The sequence below is a fragment of the Ictidomys tridecemlineatus genome, unplaced genomic scaffold, assembly GCF_052094955.1.
Source record: "Ictidomys tridecemlineatus isolate mIctTri1 unplaced genomic scaffold, mIctTri1.hap1 Scaffold_411, whole genome shotgun sequence".
NCBI lineage: Eukaryota > Metazoa > Chordata > Mammalia > Rodentia > Sciuridae > Ictidomys > Ictidomys tridecemlineatus.
In genome coordinates, this window is record NW_027522668.1 from 19,585 (window position 1) to 40,776 (window position 21,192).

The window sequence follows — 21,192 nt, forward strand, 5'->3', positions numbered from 1 at the left end:
AAAACATCAACTCTGTAAGAGCAGAGACCTTGGAGACTAGCTTACACCTTTCTTTTTCATGCTAAGTAAATATTTTTTCAGGGAATTAGCAGTGATTTAAATTTTATTAAACTATCAATATTTTCAAAATTTGTAACCATTTTCATAGAAAATATTACAAAATCTATCCTTTGTATATTTCTTTGTACTAAGCAAAATGCAGTCTTACAGTATTCTTTACAGTGGTCAGTTTTTGTACTATGCTTTGAGAAAATGGTGTCCTTAAAATATTTACTTTATGCTAAGTAATCTCAGATTATAGCACTGCTCATATTCAGTTTTCTTAAAATCATCTTTAATCATCAGCTATACTGCATGCTCCTTTTTAATTAATAAAAGAAGAAAAGAAAAAGGAACTAAAATGAAGAACTGCAGTCTTTGACCGTTGCAACTCACCTGTTTGTAAGATCTGCAGAGATGATTACTGTTTTTTTGTGTGTTTTCTTTTTGTTTTTCTCCTCATGTCTCTAAATCTTGTTCCTTTTTTTGATACCAGGGGTGTTTAACCACTGAGCCATCTCCTTAGCACTTTTTTTTTCAGAGTAGAGATTAGAAGTTTATTAAAGGACAGAAGAAAAGACTTATTTATTAAAGGACAGAAGAAAAGACTTCTCCCGGAGGAAGAAGGGCACCCAGAAGGTGGAATCTCAGCACTTTTTATATCTTATTTTGAGACAGGATCTAAATTGCTTAGGGCCTCTCTAAGTTGCTGAGGCTGGCTTTGAACTCGTGATCCTCCTGCCTTAGCCTCCTGAGCCACTGGGATTATAGTCTAAATCTTATTCTTAAAGCAGTATTTAATATAGTGAATTTATGTTTACATTTCTTGCTGTGATAGGTTAAGACTTAAATCCTCTCACCTCTTCTGATTTTTATTACATTTTATTTCTGCTTTTGATTAACATTGTAACAATAAATAGCATTCTTGTTATGTCTTGTCCATTAACTGTAGCTGACACTTATTGGTTTTCTGATTTTGACATAAAGATGAGTAAGCACAACCTTCCCGATCATTTCTTCTCTTTTTCTTTTACCTGCCAAATTTTGTCAGCAATACTTCTATATTGTCATAGTTAATATATTTTCATTCTAGAGTTTAAGCATAATATATCTGTTCCCTGTCGTTAGAGAGAATTAACAAATGTGAAAAAATATAAACAGCACTTACATTATGTATTTCCACATAATAGCATTTTTTTCAAAAATAGGAGGTTATATTTATGTCCTACTTTTCTGTAGGACAGTTGTGTATGACACCTGCCCCAAACAAAAGACAGCATTCAGAATAACTAATTGTTTTCTTCGATTGAGGGAAATTATGCTCCATTTTAATTTGCCTTTTTTCTTGACCTTGCCTCTTAATGTTCATTGTTTGCTTCTTTTCCTTTTGTGGTAGCAAATAGGTCTTCCTTAAATATAGTAAATATTACAGCAATTTCTGATTTTAATTATTGTCTAGCATCTATTCTCTTCATCTATAGGTACAGTTAAATTCCTATTCTAATTTGTAGTGACAACTTCATAGCTTCAGAATTAGATTACAGCTTTTTTACACATCTTCTACCTTTTCTATCTCACCACATTTTTACTTGCTTTTTCATCCCCTCTGATAATGTTTCTCTCATTGTCTCATGTTTTCTCACTTTTTCATTATGCTGTCTTTTCTCTTGATTATCTTAATGTAATTTCTTTCCTAAAGAAATGTGCAGGAGGTAAACTTTAGATCCCTTACATTTCAACATGTTTATTTCAAATTTGATTGTCTCATTGTAGAATTTTAAATGGAAAATATTCCTTCAGAACTCTGAAGGACTTGTTTTATCTGTCAGAGTCTAATATTGTAAGTGACCAAATATCCAATTTTTCTGTTTGCCAGTTATGAACTTTTTTTTCTGTGAAAACCTTTAAAATCTTCTGTTAATCCAGTGTTTTGAAATATCACAGTGTTTCTTGATGTTGGTCTTTTTTTCATTCCTCTTATTCAAAACCTGGGAAATCGTTCTAATTTGAAGGTGTAGTCTCTTTTAATTATATCTAAAATCTTCATCTGTTTCTTTTTTCCTCCCAAAGAATGTCTTAAAAAGCTTTTCTGTTGATTGGTAAAAATGCTTGTATATTTTGTGATGTACAAGAGGGTATTTTGTTATATTTTTTCATATAGTTTATGATACTTAGATTGCCTATCTTCTCAAACATTTATCATTCTTTCATGATAAAATTCAAAATTCTTTCCTCTAGCTATTTAGGACTATGTGATACATTACTATTAGCTATAATCATAATGTAAAATAGAAAACCAACATTCATATCTCTTATCTGGCTATAAATGAAAATTATTAAGCAGTTTCTCCATAAACCCCAGTCTCACCCTCTGCCCTCTGATAATAATTATTCTGCTAACAGTTTATGTCAGTTTACCTTTTTTATATTCTTCATATTAGTGAAATCATATTTGGTCCTTGTTTCTGTGTGCTTGCCTAATGCTCAACATTACTAACCTCCAGTTGTATTCATACGTAAATGACAGGACTGTGTCCTTTTGATGACTGACTAGTACTCCATTGTGTGTATCTACTGTATTTTCTTTACTCATTAATGAATGGTTGATTTTATATCCTGGCTATTTTGAATAGTGCTATAATACATATGGGAGAGCAGGTATCTATTTGATATTTCATTGCCTTTGAATAAAAATTTATGAATGGGATAGCTGCATCACACAATAGTTGTGTTTCTTTTCTTTTTTTCTTTTTTGTTTTAAGGCATCATCACACCATTTTTCATAGTGGCTTTACTAATTTATATTTCTACCAACAGTGTCTAAGGGTACCTTTTTCCCTATGTCCTCGAGAGAACTTGTTTTATCTTTTTGATTATAGCCATATCTTAGGTGAAATATCTCAGAATGTGGTTTGGATTTTATTCCTATATCTCTACTGATGTGGAGGACCTTTGTCTGCATCTTTTGAGATACTCTACTCAATTTATTTGCCCATTTTTATGTTGGACTATTTGATTTTTTTATTGCTGTTGAGTTCCTTATATAGTCTAGATATTAATGCTTTGTCAGATAGTTTCCAGATATTTTTTCCCATTCTGTAGGTTGTGTCTTCACTGTGTCAATTATTTCCTGTACTGCCCAGAAGCTTTTTAGTTCTGCATAACCTCATTTATCTATTTTTGTTTTTGTTGTTGTTGTTATTTATGCATTTAGCCTTGTTTTGAGGTGGTTTATTGGATTATAGTTCCAGGTTACTTTCTTCCCTCTTCCAGTTACATTCTACCTCTGTCTTTTTTGTTCTATGAATTTTTAAAAACTATCTTCTAATGTTCATATTTAATTTGAGCTATCTTTTACTTTGTTTCTTATATTCCTTTATTCCTTTTCTTCCTTCATTTTTTTTACATCTTTTTTTCTTTTTGGGGTGAATACTGTTGGTTGGACAAATATGTGTACCATGTACCCTGAGCATCCTGCACATTTTTCCTGGGTAGGCCACAAAAGGCCTGGCTGCTCTTTTGCCTGTGCAGTTTCTCAGGGTTTTGTGTATAGCGATAAGCTTTAAGGAGTTAGATGTCTCAGACAACTAAAGCACAGAGCACAGGCTTGTTAACAGTCCTCCCAAACACAGTGTTTCTCTCCTGTAACACAGGCGACTGTAAGTGTAGGCATCCATGATGGGCCTTTGTGTTACTCTATGAGATTGGAGGCAGTGAGAACTAATGCAAACAAAAATGAAGTAATAAACTCTTTTTTTCTTCTCTCTCTCTCTCTCTCTCTCTCTCTCTCTCTCTCTCTCTCTCTCTCTTATCTGTCTCTGACTCAACAGTATTATTTCAGAAGAATTTATATTTATCTTTTACTTTTTCTAAGTCTATTAGCATTTTCTTTTTAGTGTTTTGACCTATGAAATCTGCTTTTGTTTGGAGAATTTGTTTTAAAATTATGTGAGGTTTTCCTCTCATCTGATGATTTTTTTTTATATATATATATATAGTCTGGTCATTAAACAATAGAAAGGCTGACACTGGGATTGGGGAGGAAAAAAGTTTGTGTGTACTATTTATACAAATAGTAGAAGTTTAATTATAAGACCCTTATTTTCAGATCTTTTTTTTATCTCTAGACTCTGCTGCTTATGAATCCAGTATTTTTCCTCATTTCTTACTGTCCTGTAGTTGCCTCTTAGATTGAAGCTTTCTCTATCAAATCTGTTCCACTAGTTGTTTTCCAAATATTTCTTTAAATTTCTTATCTGCTGCTAGTTTCAGTCTGTTTGAGACTTTACCTTTGTATTTCTTACATTTGGGGGGAAGAGGACGAGAGGAAACACTTGAGAATAGTTAACTGTATAGAAGAGACATTCTTTTTTTTTTTTTTTTTAAACTTCTTGCTTCTGGTTTCTATTATGTTATTTCTGCAATGCCACTTCTCTGTTTCTCCTCCCCCTAGATCTAGTAGGAAATATCATCATCTGGAAAATTGGTAAATGTTCAATAAAAATGGGTTCAATACCGGAATAAATATTATCTTAGAAAAAGGTTTGTGTTGCTTCTTCTGTGAAGTGTCTGTTAGTTCCTTAGCCCATTTATTGATTTGGTGATTTGTTTTTTTGGTGTCATGTTTTTTGAGTTCTGCATATATCCTTGAAAATAATGCTCTGAGGTGCATGTGGTAAAGATTTTCTCCTATTCTGTAGGCTCTCTTTTCACATTATTGATTGTTTCCTTTGCTGAGAAGAAGCTTTTTAATTTGAATCTATCCTGTTTATTGATTCTTGAAATTACTTCTTGGAATGTAGGAGTCTCTTTAAGGAAGTCAGATCTTAGGATGACATAGTGAAGATTTAGGCCTACTTTTTCTTCTATTTTGCTCAGGATCTCTGTTCTAGTGCCTAAGTTTTGATCTATATTCAATTGAGTTTTGTGCAGAGTGAGAGAGAGGGCTTTACTTTTTACTTTATATGGCTTTTCAATTTTCCCTGCACCATTTACCATTTGTTGAATAGGCATTTTTTTTTTTTCTTAAATGTATGTTTTTGGCGCCTTGGTCTAGTTTGAGATAACTGTGTTTTTGTGAGTTTTCTCTGTCTTCTATTCTGTACCATTCATTAGTCTCTGTGTTATTTTGATGAGGATACAATGCTGTTTTTGTTATGATGTCTCTGTAGTACAGTTAAAGCTATACTATTATGATGTGTCTTACTTCTCTCTTCTTGCTTAGTATTGCTTTGGCTATCTGCATCTCTTATTTTTCCACATGAATTTCATGGTTGCTTTTTCTAGTTCTGTGAAGAATTGTCTTTGGGATTTTGGAATTGAATTAAAATTAATGATCAAGCACTAATTAGTTAAAACTATGAAAAAGAATCCCAGCTCACCATAGACCTGACAGCTGTCTGGTCACTGGTGCCGGTTGATCCAGCCACTGTCTCCTGCACACTTGATGGTTGCTAAGCTGAGGTTACTTGTTGCATTTTGGTGCTAAGGGTGTCTTAGAGTTGAGTCTACTCTGCATGTTGGTACTGAGGTCTTGGTTCAGCCACGCTTTGCCAATGCACAGCCTGGGATACTTTTCTGGGTTTTTTAAACTTTTAATTGTGTCTAAAAATTTCTTTGGGTCCTTTAATCACTTTGCTTGATCAACGTCTGTGTGCTAGGCCCTATACTAGGTGTGGAGTACAGAGTGAATAGGCCAAGTCCTTGCTTCCATGGAACTTAATGAAGTTAGGATAATCATAGCATCTACCTCAATGTTATGAGTTATGTAGGCATTTTGAGGTCTTAAATAATTTTCCATCCAAGTTCTACCTTCCCTCAGTTTTTAATCAGAACTTGACTTTTGATAAAAAGTTAAAAATCTCTCTTAAAATTCATAAGATACATAATTTATATCTTTTAGGCTTTAAATCTAATATTATTCATTTTCCAAAAGAGCAATATTGGGTCAAAATCTTATTTAACCTTAAAGTAGACTTGTAACTAAGTATATAAAAACCTAGAAATAAAAAAAATTATATTGAATAAAATTTTAAAATGTAAGTGCTCAGCTTTTATTTCCATGCACACATGCAAATTTTGATATGGCCATTTTAGTAATTAAATAGGCAGCCAAGTTAAACATCATGAATATGAATGGCAATGTATTTGTGTAAGAGTATGTGTCTGAATTGTAGATGAACCATCAGTCTTGTGTGTGTTTATTGTGGAATTTCAGATTAGAATAGAGAAGGAAAGGATGGGTGGCAGAATTCTGGAAAAAAAAAGGCATTGAACCATCATTAGACTATACACATGAGATTCTCTGACTTCTCACCAGTGCCATTGACTTTGGAGTAAGAGTTCCACTAATTAGAGCTCATTTTTGAAAAATTGGCCATTCAGGTATTAATAAGAGGCTACTCTTTAAATAAAATCAAAGGGGTGTGCCTTTGAATGGAGTCATTATTTATGTGCAATCCTTGGGCCCAGTCTGCTTTTTTGGGATAACCATTAGATTGATATAATATGATGTGTTCCTGAACCCAGAGGTGAAATTCCTGTCCAAGCCCCTATTGATAACAGTAATAAAGTCCAGTGACATTAAGGTGGAAATTCCAAAAGAATCTTAAACAAACCTATGCTTTATCATTTATTCTGTTTGGGACTCAAAAATTAATAATAATGGCACTGTTAATAGAAAATCTTAACTATATTCAAGTCTCTGCAAAGCTGACCACCTCAACTAGTACTTATTCTCAAAACTCTGTGTTCCATTTTCTTTGTTTGATTGTTTTCATCATCAAATTTACATATGAAAATTTCTAATGTGCTAATTTGTTCATTTTGCTTACTGCCTGTTGTTTTTCCTCTAGAATGTAAGTCGCAAAGGAATAGGAACTGCACTGGTGTTTTTTTTTTTTTTTTTCTTTGTCTTTCTAGTGTCTGGAAGGACAATGCAGAGCAAAGACCAGGTCCTCATAAATATTTGTTAAATGAACACAAGAAGAAATGAATTTTATTTATTTAAGAGAAATTTATTTTTCTCTGTCCCATCAAACTTTAATGAGTTATTTGGTAACTGACTTTAAACATTATCAGAAAGTTGAGTCTTCAAAATATTTTTTAACAATTCAAGCATAAAACATAAAATGCATGATTAATGACTCTCTCTTAATAGATGAAATAAGAGATCTTTGACTTGTTTATGAACAGATGAACAAATTGGAACAAATAAAAGCTTTAAAATTAATTCCTGAGATAACTGAAAAAGGATCATTTTACAAGCTCTAGCCTGAGGCTGGGTCTAACTGCCATCTCTGTACAGTTCATCCTCCTTCAGTGTAACAGATAATCTGCCAGACATCACAGAGTAGGTGGCCAGGCAGGACTGTGGGTGTGGATATGGGGATTATGTCAGTTGTTAACCAGGGCCCACACTGCAGTTACCAGGAGCTAGTTGGTATTAAGTTGCAATTCCACTGGACAGGAACCAGAGAGTTTATTTCACCCTGAAAACAAAAGCCATCTCCTTTCTACACAGACAAGTCCCCATACGGTAGGTGGGATTTGTTCTGTTAATTCATCTACCATATAAAAAACAATGGGCTTGATGCTGGAGATAGAGTGTTCAACAAGACAGTCACAGGCCCTGCAGCCATGGAACAGGACTTTCTTGATCATAATTTTCAATCTGTTTATTCTGTTTATAAATCCTTGTCAGGAGAATTAAAATACCTATTTCTGCTTCTTTGAGGTCCTATGGTCTTTTAAATTTCCAAAAAGTCTTAATTTTTATATTCTGTTAAATATTAATATTGAGTGGAACAGCAGAATAGAAAATATACTTAAGTGGATAGAAGAGGGCTTTTTCATGCGCCTTTACCATCAATTAGCTGGTTCACCTTTCACTCACTGAAGTTCATCCCTGGTTGAACCTTAGAACCATACAGAGAACATAAAAAACATAAAGCTTTAAAAAACAAAAATTAAAGCAACCTCTCTCACACAGTGTTCAGATCCAACCTCTGACCAATAAGAAAATCTCCAAAAGTAAGGGCCTAGACTTCTATGTAAGCAAGTCCATTTGTGCTTTCTAAATTATAAGATTTGACAAATTCCCCTCTAAGCTGATTTCCCTTTTTTAAAATTAACTGATTTTGTCTGAATTTACAGCCAAGCCATTGAGCATATTGTCAGGAAGGTTAGAAAACTGTAGCATAGAATTTTGATGAAGGGGCACCATTAAGTGAGCATATTCACTTGACTTTTTGTCTTAATATTTATTTTTACTTCCTACTTCTCCTCTTCTCAAGAGCATCCTTTTCTTTCAAGGACTGTGAGTTGAGACTATACAAGAAAATCTGAAAGACTCACAAACATCAAGTTGATAGGTTTCCAGGAAACCTATCTACTGGAAGCTGAAACTTATGACAGTGGGAAAGCTCATGAAATTCACCAGCCTCTGCTCACAACACTGTGGCTTTTCTTGTTAAAAAAAGATTTTAAAAGAAAAAAAAAGTCATTCTGGATGTTCCTATCATGCAGCTTGAAATTTAATTCCGAATTCAACATTCCTAGTTCCAAGAGGCACACTAGAAAGCAAGAGTGACTGCCTAGATCAGATTCACTCTTCAGTTGAAGTGACAAGGGGGTGCAGGGGATACCCCATAAAATGCCTGTAATTTAAGGAGCGCAGCTTTCCTGTCATCCAAGGCTTCCTGTCTGGGAGTTCTGCATGTTTTCTGCCTCTACTTAGGGCTTGCATGTAAAAACCGGAGAGGTCTCTGAAGATTTCTGTTTATCCTGAGTCTTCGTTCACATGAGAGAATGTCTTGGAAATTCTTGTCTGTGTCAGCTCAGAGGAGGCAGAAGTAACCCACATGCATGAAGTAGGTGCTTCATAATTACCTCAGTACTTTAATCTCTTTGTGGGCCATGGGACTCCTAATTAGGGTCCCTTCTCCCCTTTCCTTCAGAGCCAACCCCCGACTCCCAGGAACACATGCACAGGCCTCTCATATTTCAGTCCTGCCTAGAATTCCAGTTTGCGAGAGGCATTATTTCACATTATTTTCTTCTGGATACTAGAAAACTCTGCCCTCTGATTTTTAGGCATTAGCTTCCTTCCAGGGCCTCCCAGAACATATTTTTGCCCGGCAGCTGGTTTCCACCAGTTCTGCTGTCTCCTGGCTTCTCTTTTTTCCTTTATGCCCTTCTACCCTTTACACCGGTGCTTCTCAAGGGATGATCCAAGACCACTCTCTCAGAAGTACCCTGGTGCTTGTTGAAATACAAATATGGGGGTTCTCTTTATACTTGTTATAAATCAGAAGATAGGGCCCAGGTGTCTGCATTGTAATGCTGTTCCCAGGTGATTGCTAGGGAGCTAAAGTTGGAGAAGCATTGCTCTGTGCCTTTTTCACATCATTTCTTCCCTCTAGAATGTCCTCTAACATTTCCAGCTTTGTCATTCTTCTCATTTCCTCCTTTATACATTTGTCCTTATTCTCTTTACTATTAATGGTCACTAATGGTAGCTTTCACACAGAAACTGGGAATTCCTTAATGCAGGGATCTTGTATCAATTATCTTTGTAATTCCTGAAGTGTCTGTGAAGGTGTTTGTACATTAAGGCCACTCACTAACTTCTTGGTGAGTACAAGAAGGGTCCTTCACTCCAAACCTAGAAATATGGAGAGGACACACTATATAAAAGTTTCTTAAGTATAAATGGCAGCAGCTAGCATAGAACATATTTTAAGGTAGGAGATATTTTTGTATGCATTATATATAAAAGAATGCATATGACCTTGTTTCTTTTCCTTATAATATCAAACATCAAAGAAAGATTGTTCTGTCTCTTCAGGGATGATAATGAACAGATTATTACCTAAAATAGTTATTGTAAGGGACCGGCGAAACGTCGGAGGAAGAGACCATAAGAGACCGGCTTCATGCAATAAGCATAAGGGGATTTTTATTGAGGATCCTGATTCAGCATGCTGAGGCTCCAGGCTCACTCAGGAAGATAGAGCAGCCCAGAGCCCGGGGCAGCGGTTGAGCAGTGCTTAAGTATACTTTTTGGGGACAGTAAGGGCTTTGCATACATCACAGTCTCTTTTAACAAATCATCATACACCATGGGAAAATCAAACAATAATTCTTAGACTTGATTAGTACATTCATTGACGGGACTAGGGCTGACTGGAGTGATAGGTCTTTCCTAAGGAGGGGGTTACATTTAAACTGGTTGGTTCGGGCCCTGAATGTCTACGTGACAAGCTGCACAGAGTCCTAGGCTATAAATCAACTAAATGGCCAGTAGGGCCTTGTCTTAACTGCCTCAGGAATTTAACCCATGCTTTGCAGTTTAGAAGCAGGTTTACAATGCCTGGTCCTTTACATTTTAACTCAGGCTTTGCAGCTTAGAAACTTTACCTTTTCATTTTCACTGGACTCTGGAAATTTCAGAGTCCAGAGGAGATGTTCCAAGGTCGTGCTCTAAGATTTCAAGTTTATATTTGAAATCTCTTGTTTATAGAGCCATAGACTGAAGGATCTGAAGTTTCTAGAATCCTGGTTCTAGTAACCCAAGACCCCAGACACTTACTTGGGAAATGGGTAGTTCAGTTGAATGTTCAATGATGCAACAGTTTGAAGGCCAGGGATGTCTCCCTTCTCCTGTGACTCTCTAGTAATTAAACAATTGTGTCTCCCAGTATGTGGACTCTCTCCTGCCTTGACACCTCACAGCATCTGGCACATATGAGTGGCTCAGAAAATCTCAGCAGGTGAAACCATGAATGACATTTTGTTCTTGCAGTTTTCTTGATTTCTGACCAATTTAAAATTAAAACAAAAAAGTCTTGACTTAAGTAAGTAAATTTGTGAGTTGCATTGAGATTCTGGGAAAAAAAAGTATAGATTTGTTAGTAGTGATGTATTAAGTGATTTGTTATGACTGTTCTGTATCATTTCCCATGGCTCCCATCCCATTCCCCTCATTAGTTTTGCTTTTTCAATCCTAGAATTTCTTTCTCCTTTTTTTCCTTCCTGAGCAAGTGGAAGAACCTTAAGTTTGTTACATGACTTTAGAATGATTTCAGACTGCAGACGTCAGCTGATGATCCCCCTAATGAATCATCTTTCCCTTACTACTTGATGAATATGAGTGTTTATTAACTGGGGGTTGGGAAAGGAGACAAGAAACAGGAATGGAAAAAACACAAAGCCCTGGATGTACTAATGCAGTCTGAACACATTTATTCAGGTGGGAGGCAGGGGCAGTGTGAGAGGTCATTCTATACTAAGTATCTAAATGCAGAGCTCTTTGTCCACAAAGAACAGCATTATTTCCCTATGCAGTGGAAACAAACAACAGAAATCCTTTTGGTGTGACGCAAAGTACCTACATTTAAATCCCAGCTGTCTTTTAAGTCTGTGTGACCTTTGACCACTTACTTGTAAGAACTTTTTGTTTTTCTAGTTTATCAAATGAGAATGATAATACAGATCTCCTTGCAATATTGTCAGAGATGACAACAAGAATCATGAATGCAAAGCACATGCTCAAGTTGGTGATTTCAGTCATCATTGCCATCAATGGCCCTAAGTGAGAGCCTTAAACCCTGCTCTCTGACCCTGGCACAGTAATTCTAAGGACAATCCTCACTGACTTCACATGGAACCGAAGATTATCAGTGCATCTTCTCTCTGAATCCTTCTTTCTTTAATTTCTATTGGAAGACTCTCTCTGCTCCAGTATTCCTCTGCGTGCCCATATTTCCATGTTTGTCTGCAGAGTTAATATAAAAATTTAAATCTTGGTTCTCTTTCTCTTTTACAGGGACTCTATAATGGAGATGATTTTGGTTGGTGTTACACAAGATGTCTTTAAATTATTCGAAGGAGGAAAAGATAGGCTTCCTTGAGGATGTCCCAGGGTCAGGACTCTCTCAACAGAGCCCATACAATCACTGAGCCAGGGCTGATATAGGGCCAGGTGCTGGGCAAGATGTCAGGGCCCCAGGTCATCTCTTTATGCTAGAGACAATTTTTCCAGTCTGAGATTCTTTACTATGAACCTCAAACATCTATTTCCTTTCCTTCAGCTTACACTGATATTGGCTTTTCAACCTGATGCTGAACTCTGCACATTTTAGGGCTCATCAGTTTCACAGAGAGTATTTTCCAATGCAAATGCTGAGACCCAAGTCCCAGATTATGATTCAGCATCAGAGATTTGGGGAATCAGCACATGACCCTATGATAACTATTTTTTTTAATTTAGTAAACATGTGCTGTACATTTTATATGTGCCAGGCTCTCCTCTAGGAACTGGAAATGCATTGGTAAAAAGGGAAAAAAAGATGTTGCTCTTACAGGGTTTACATCTGTCAGAGGGAGAAAGACAAAATGTAGAACTACTGAATAAAGTACACAGCAGATAGAAGTAAGTGCAATGTAGAAAAATAAAATAGAGAAAAGGGCTAACAGGTTCATCACATGACCTGTTTCCAAGAACTTCTTCATTATCCTAAATCCTAAGTGTATCTTTTCTTTATATATTTTTTTATGGTCACTTTACCTGGTCCTTACCCCAGTTGCTCCCCTTGCTGAACAATTTAGCGACAGGATGTCTAACCCAGGACAGGACCCTCACTCCAATTTCATCAGTTTGGGCAGAAGGACTTCATTCTTCACAAGACCTCCCATAGCCCAGTCCTTAAATGACTTGTCCCAATGTATCAATCAGCTGAGAGGAAACTCTGGAGAGGACAGAGAGAGAAAGAAAAAGAAAAAGTTTAAAAAGGTAGTAGCAAAGAGTACTGTGAAAACTAAGTTCCTTTCTGAATGCTGACCCTGGTCTGATAGACTGAGGCTGGGAGCCAGAGGAGTATTTGAACCTTAGATGGGATGGTCACATGTCACATTAAAAATATCTTCATCCTCTGGCAACATCTCCTTGTCTAGAAGCCCTGGGAAGTACTTGTTTCAGTCATGGGTAAAGATACTTGCTTCCATGTTGCCTTAGAAATAGATTAATTGCTTAGCTCTGAGGCTTTCAGTCAGCAAAAATTACATAGAAGGGAATTCCAAGGTATGATGAAGGGGAGTCAGGGAGTTCCTTGGAATAACCCCACTGCCAGTCAGTAGAATGGGATTAAGCCATCCAGTCTGAGGGCTGGTGAGGACAGCAGCATATTCCTTTCTCCTGAGTCAGGTTCTCCTTGGTAATTAAAACTGGCCCCGGTTTCCTGTGGGGAGTAGGCACTCTGCTGCCTCACTCCTGTTCAAGCCCCTTTGCAACCCAGCTGCTTCCTTATCCTTTACAAAGCAGTTTGATAAAGACCTGTCTGTAGGCATGTGTTTCTCTTCCTTGTAACTGATTTCTCCCTTCAGCACAGGTGGCTGGATTACTGGCAGGCAAGTATCTCTTTACCTTCTTCTTTGTCAGACCCATTAAAGTTTGTAATTTGTAGTGATAAAGTTATTTTGTCTTAAAATAGTGAGTAGAAGATAATTCAAGTGTTCTTGATACTCATAGGCTTAAGACTCATTTTGATGATGAAGTAGATATTCCTAAGTGATCCCTGGCCATAGACATAAGAATTGATCCGAATACACCGTAAAAATCAGCCTACTTTTTGTGCCAGCCTTTAGTATATCAAGGCAGAACATAAGAATGCCAGCAACAAACCAAGATACCTGTGGCCTCTGTTCTTATCTTCCTGCTTAATGTTCTTGTAAAAATTTCTATATATATTTATATATATATATATATCTCAGGGAAGTTGAGGAGAGTTAAATAGAACTTCTGGCATCTTATAATGGAAGGAAGACCATGGAAGAAAGGAAATACAGGAAAAAAAGCAACTCCTTTAGATAACACCTTTCCCACATCCTCACAACCTTCTGGGTTTGGAATTCATTAAATAAAGAAAGCAACCAAAGTCCAGAGAGTTCTTCCCAGTTTTATTGCCAATAACTTACATCAGTGTTTTGTGTCCCCTGGTTACACAAATTATGATGCTGTCACTTTTTGAATATAATTGTGATGATTTTCGGTAACCTCAGAAGCCCCTCTCCTTTTTCCCCAATAATGATAATGGATTTTTACTGATCCATCCATTTTTACACGTCTGGTCCTCATTGGCTAAGAAGACATTGTGAGATGTGGGCTAGGACAGAGATGGAGGGTAGGGCCTTTTTATGGCCAACCTAAGAGAGTACCCTGACTGTGCATGCAGGAAAAGGTTGCCAGGCAGTTGCTAAAGGGCAGGAAGCATAGGGCAGCTGTCTCTAGGAACATGCCAGCCCTCCTGCTACATACCACAGTCATTGATGCTTGAGTCTCTAATCCATAAGATAAAAGCCAGGCTGTTGGAAACCTTCCACAAGACTATTGCTAACTGAGCTCTTCTAACCTGCTTAGAAGTCAAGAGGCTTTCCAATGGACTAGTTCAAGCCCAAATCCAACAATTGTCCAGCATTGCTTCACCAACTATCAAGGATGACCTAATGGAACAGTTAATGGAAGTAGACAGGGTGTGAATCTTAACTCAGGAGTTTGCTATCTGTATGATTTTCAACAAGGTCTTAACTACTCTATACCTCAGTTATCCCACTTTGTAAATGAGCTAATAGTATATACTAGATAGGGCTTAGTGTATTGCCCACTACACAACTCCAGGGGGTGCTGTTTGCAAAGATCATAATTAAAATAGAAATACTAAAAGTTCTGTGATACAAAAATGCTTGTTATTATAAATATTAGCTATAATTGATACATGTAAATAATTTAGCATGATATCTATAATAGTTTTAAGAAAAGAATCCAATATCAGTCTCTCTAGAAATTGACTATGATTTGTTATACTTTTTTGAACCTTGATTGTAAGAAGAAAAATGTTTAGAGGAAAGAACATAGTCTGAAAAGGCTAACAGGTAAAAAAAAAAAATGTCTTATTTAGGTAATCAAGAATTTCTGCATTCAGGAGCACAGAAGTTAGATCATTAAGGATCTTGATCTTACTACTGAGGGGTTTGACCACAGGGCATGAGGCAAAAGAGAGCCAACAAAGAGTTTTAAGTAGAGTCATAATGTCAGATCTGTTCCTTCGCAAGTTTATTTTGGCTGAAATGTGAAAAATAGAATGATGAATTTGGCAGTGAATTGAAGGACTGATTAATTATATCAGGCTTGGAGACAGACACAGGTTTGAATCTTTCTTCAGGGTTTATTCTCTCTGTTCACTACTGTTATTTATTGCAAATATTTAACCTTTTTTGATCCTTGTCAGTCTCCAAGCCATTGTAAGTTGCAAGCCTACTAAAAGGATAACTACCCCTTTTTAAATGTTAGCTGTCTGCGCTTTCATTTTTGAATACCTGCTAGGCATTGGAATTGTTTAGAAATCAAATTTTAATATAGTAGGCATGATCTGGTCTCCTTGTTTCCTCCCATCCCCTACAATCTCTCCACTGAACCAGGAGAGCACCTGTTCTAAAAGGAAAACCAGATATTACTTTATGATCAGAACCTCCTGGGATTCCTGTCTCTCTCCTCATCAAAGCCAGTACCTCACTGGACTCGGTGGCCCCATGATCCATTCCCTTTGCATTTCCACTCCTGCACAGCCCTTCCTCCACACTGGTTTCTCTGTGGTTCTGGGATGTGCTAAGCACCATTACCATTTGTCCTTTGTTGTAATACTCTTCCTGCCGTATCCACAAGGTTTGACCATTTGCTTCCTTCAGGACTTTGCTCAAATGTTGTCTTTATCAGAGAGGCATTCCTTAACCATCTACTGTAAAATCATGCTGCTGTATGTTTGTATGCTTTCACACAAACACACACACACACACACACACACACACACACACACACACACACACACACACAGTCTGTCTTCCTTAGATTGATTCTGCCCTGCCCACACTGTAGCACTTTTTAACAACCTGATATTTCATTTATTCCTTTGTTTTCTCCCCATTAGAATGTAAGCTCTGAGAAAACACTTTGTTTTATTCACTGGTGAATTCTTAGGTCTAGAAGAAAGCCTAGTGAGTCATTCTAAATTTCATACTAAGCGCACATAAATTATGGAATAAATGGATGCATAAGGGAGTTGGAACTAACTCTCCTCTACTTTTCTTGCAGGCCAGTTGAAGGTCATCTTGTTTTAAGCAGGGATCTCACAATCCATCTAAGCCCTGTAATGGCTGAACAAGCAGACACACATTGACCATGAACTCTTGCATGCTTTGTAAATGTGTTTCTTTCATTTGTCAGCCTTTTACCCTCTCCTGGTCTTCTTCAGTATGGGAGAAATACAAAAGGTTATCTCCCAATAGTGATGAGCTACAAGGGGCTTGAGGCCATGGTGGGAATCTCTGAGGATCTTCCAGAATGTGCTGACCATGGTGATTCTCCTGGGACCTTGGAGCAGTTTTCAGTGCAAGCCATCAGCAACAAACATAGACAAATGTGGGTGGCTCTCAGGCAGCATGGAGCTATGGGAGCGTCTCACCCAGCTCCTCTTTTAACTTTTTCCAGGCCACAGGGCTATGTTCTGACTCAGGATGCTTTTCCTATCCATGTGCTATGGATGTCATAACTGGCCTCCCCTGAAGCCAGTTACCACCTGATATTTCATTTATTCCTTTGTTTCCTCCCCATTAGAATATAAGCTCTGAGAAGACCAAGAGTTTCTTTTATTCACTGGTAAATTCTTCGGTCTAGAAGAAAAGGTCCAGATGAGAGTTGTGGACCTTTCTGGACTTAGCATCCGTTCCCTACCCCTTTGACCCCAGCCCCAAAACCCCAGGTCCTGGAAGCTGAGGGGATGTGAGATCGGGGCTGAGTTTTACATGAGCTGGTGGTTGAATTTAGGGCTGTGGTCATTCTGTCCACTACTTTGCTTACCATTCTCTGTGTTCCTCAATGACTCTATTGCCCTAACCCTAATTGCCTATAGTCCTTCATATTATACACACACACACACACACATACACACACACACACACACACACATACACTTTGTGGTCACTGTTTTTTTGCCAAATAAGCTGATTTAGATGGAATCATCGTTCTTGAGCCCACTATAGAACTAATGTGTGTTTTGGAATGACTATGGAAAGTGTGACACTGACACAGAGAAGGAACATTTTATGGCTGGTAATATAGATTTCAAAGCCTGCCAGGGTCTTATAGACAACTAGGCCTGGACCTGGTTATCTGTCCTTTCTGTTGGGGTCAGCCTGCAGGTTGTAAAGTAGGCTACGTATACAAATAGAAAGGAGTGTTCTTGAAATACCAGATGCCCAGTTGCTAATATATCTGGAGTTCTGGGTTGCTGAAAATTAGGAGAAAATGTGCTCTCATCAAAACATGCTTTTAAAACCTGTACTTAATGTGTGGAAATATTGCATTATAGTGGAATTTTTTTTTTTACTCTTGAGAACAAATACCATTTGAGCTTTGATTGCAGGCAAATGTATAGACTTCTCTGTTTCCAAGTTTAGAGCCATAAGGTGTGATTTCTTGAAATACAGTGTAAGTGTACTTCAAAATTTGAGATCATCATCATCATGCCTTGTGTTGGTAGGAGTTTTTCGTAGTCTCAGTTTCAATGCATGAATCTTAATGAAGTGGTTTTCTCAATGAAAAATGTCCTTGAAGACAATGTACTAACCAAAATTGAAAAGAAAAATCTGCTTTAGCAACAAGGAGGTGATTTTTTAATACTTCATGAGTTTTGTTTTTCTTTCTTGTTGTCCATTAGTGTGCATAAATGTGTGCTTAATAAGGCCAGGCTTAAAATTGAACTTTTCATTTCCAGGAAGTCAGTCATGGGTCTTGCTCAGTGAATGGAACTACAAGTAGAAAATTCACAAAAAGAGAGACCAAACTGTAAATTTCACAAAAGATTGCCTAATCACTGATGGACTCAGATTAATGATGATTCACCAGAGATATTGTGATGGTCAAACATACAGAAATTTATTTAAAGGTATTAATCATGCTTTGGATTTGGGTCTAATGATGTGATTTTTTTTCTACTTTCCCTGTCCCCATCTTCTTTTTACCAATAGGTCAGGACTGTTGGTCGTCTCCCTGTACAGCATGCCTTGGTTAAGCCTCTCACCCATGTTTCCAATGAGATTTCATCTGTTATCTCTGATGGCTTTCTTATTTTCCCATATGGACCATATAACTGCTGAGACCGAAATGGAAGAAGAAGAAAATGATACCAGCAAGTGTACAGTCTCATATTACTGCAAGAAAAGGGTGATTTTGCCTATTTGGTAGCCCCAAGATTATTCTTTCAGAGACAAGATCGCTAGAGCTACTAGGTATTTCGGGGCTATTGTCAACATGTTTCTGGGAGTCTCTATCATTGTTGACCAGTTTGTGTCCTTTATGGAAGTCATCACATCCCAAGAAAAATAAATAACCATAAAGAAAAACAATGGAAAGACCACCAAGATGACTGTGAGGATCTGGAATGAGACTATGTTCAACCTGACTTTGATGGCCCTGGGATTTTCTGCTCCCAAGGTTCTGCTTTCAGTTATTGAATTATGTGGCCATAACTTCACTGCAGGAGACCTGGGGCCCAGCACCATCATGGGAAGTGCTGCCTTCAGCATGTTCATCATTGTTGCACTTTGTGTTTAGGTGGTCCCTGATGGAGAGATGAGGAAGATTCAGCATCTGCATGTGTTCTTTGTGATGGCAGCCTGGAGCATCTTCGCCTACACTTGCCATTTCTCCTGGTATTGTGGAGGTCTGGGACATTTTGCTAACTTTCTTCTTCTTTCCCTTCTGTGTTGTGTTTGCCTGGGTAGCAGATAAGAGGCTTTTGTTTTACAAGTATGTCTACAAGCAGTATCAGGCTGGCAAGCAGAGGGGAATGATCACTGAACACGAGGGGGACCAGCCATCTTCCAAAACGGAAATTGAAATGGATGGGAAAGTAGTTAACTCTCATGTTGACAATTTCTTAGATGGCACTCTGGTTCTGGAGGTCAATGAGAGAGGGACCAAGATGATGAATAGGCTAAAGGAGAAATGGCGAGGATTCTGAAGGAACTGAAGCAGAAACATCCAGAGAACGAAATAGAGCAGTTAATAGAATTAGCCAAATACCAAATCCTAAGTCAGCAGCAAAAAAGCCAAGCATTTTACCACATTCAAGCTACTTGCCTGATGACCGAGCTGGCAACATTTTAAAGAAGCATGCAGCTGACCAAGCAAGGAAGACTGTCAGCATGCATGAGGTCAACATGGAAGTGGCCAAAAGTGACCCATTTAGCAGTCTTCTTTGAACAAGGGACATATCAGTGTCTGGACAACTGTGGTACTATGGTCCTGAACATTATTTGCAAAAGTGGGGATTTGACCAACTCTTTGTTCATTGACTTCAGAAACAGAGGAGACATGGCCAATGCTGGATCTGATTATGAATTCACTGAAGGAACTGTGGTCTTAAACCTGGTGAGACCCAGAAGGAAATCAGAGTTGGCATCATCGATGATGATAGCTTTGAGGATGGTAAAATTTTCCTTGCACACCTCAGCAATGTCAAAGTTTCTTCTGAAGCTTCCAAGATAGCATCCTGGAAACCAATCAGTCTCCACTCTCGCTTGCCTTAGATCACCCTCCATGGCCACTGTAAACAGTTTTGATGACAACCATGCTGGCATCTTTACTTTTGAGGAATCTGTGACTCGTGAATGAGAGCATTGGCATCATGGAGGGAAGGTAGTGAGAACATCTGGAGCTCGAGGAAATGTTATCATTCCCTATAAAACGATCGAAGAGAGGGCCAGAGGTGGAGGGGAGCCTTTGAGGACAATTGTGGAGAGCTCGAATGCCAGAACAATGAAATCGTGTAAGTTCTTTTTATGTGTTTGTGTGTATGGTTGAGTGAGTGAGTGTATTACTGTGAGAGTGTGTGCATATTTTTAAACCAAATGGCATTAAAGGAACAGAATAATTATTACAGAAGACAACTGTCAAAGTACCAGTCCTTGCTTGGGTGTCACCTATCAATATGTACTAGACACAGATCTTAATTTGACATTGAGATCTTTTTTACTTTTGTCCTTTTACATATTTGATACACTGTAGACCATGATAAAGTGAAGCATATGATGTAAGTTATCAGATCATTTAAGATGGGTTGAAAATTCTGTATTCTATTTAGGATCATATAGTATATATACAGAAAAGGAATATTTAACACATCACAAAAGGTTTCTAATTTCATTGCTGAGTACAAATTGGGAAAGCCCAAAAAAGAAACACCTTGAAAAAAAGAATTTCCTGGATGCTAGGACTGAGTGGAACTATTTCTGTGGTTTTCATCTGACATTGTGGTTTTATGACAGTATAATGTTTCTGCTTGTATGCTAGTGTTTAATTATGACTTAATGACCAACCCTGCTTCTTCAGTGTTATGCTATTATGAGAGGAACATATATCCATTATTTATTTCCAATTTAATTTTACTTCATATGTTTACATAAACCTTTTTACCCTGCTCATATAGTGATGGGGAGAGAAATCAGATTCTGTCCAAGCATCCTATTTGATGGGGAACAGGTCAGAGAAAGAAGTAGGGAACAACTTACTCTTCCTATTGGCACTTTACAGTGGTAACTCTGGTATGAAGTTATTTTTCCACTGAGAGATGCCTTTGAGAGATCTATTTCTCTTTCTTTGCTTTAGAGAGGGCTTTGCACTTAATTCACGAGAAGAAACCAGAGAATTTGACTCAATGACCAGTGTCCAAGAAGGAGGTAGGCCTTAAATATGACTAAAATCACCTAGATCAATAATGTTTACTTGTTCTATAAAAATATCTGACTTTTTTATTCACTAAAATGAAATGTAAAAATTGTTAAATGGCAAAGAATTTTATTTATAACTGAGATAGAGTTGTAGCCCTTTTTCTTTCTGGAATTGTAATTTTAAAGGTGTATCTTGACTTTAAATAGAATTTTATTATTGGTAAGCATTGTTAATGCTTAACAGGTCCATTGATTACATTCATGTCTTTGTGTGGATTTAAGATAAGTACAATGTTTCTGTCAAAAGAAATCATCAAATACATGCTGTGCTGGCTTCTTAGCAGTTTATCCATTACTCTCATTTTTTAATGG

General features: G+C 37.3%; 1 pseudogene; it reads left to right on the forward strand.

The window, feature by feature from the left end:
- LOC144373486 (sodium/calcium exchanger 1-like) overlaps window positions 1-21,192 on the forward strand; it is a 61,170-nt pseudogene that overhangs the window by 3,679 nt on the left and 36,299 nt on the right.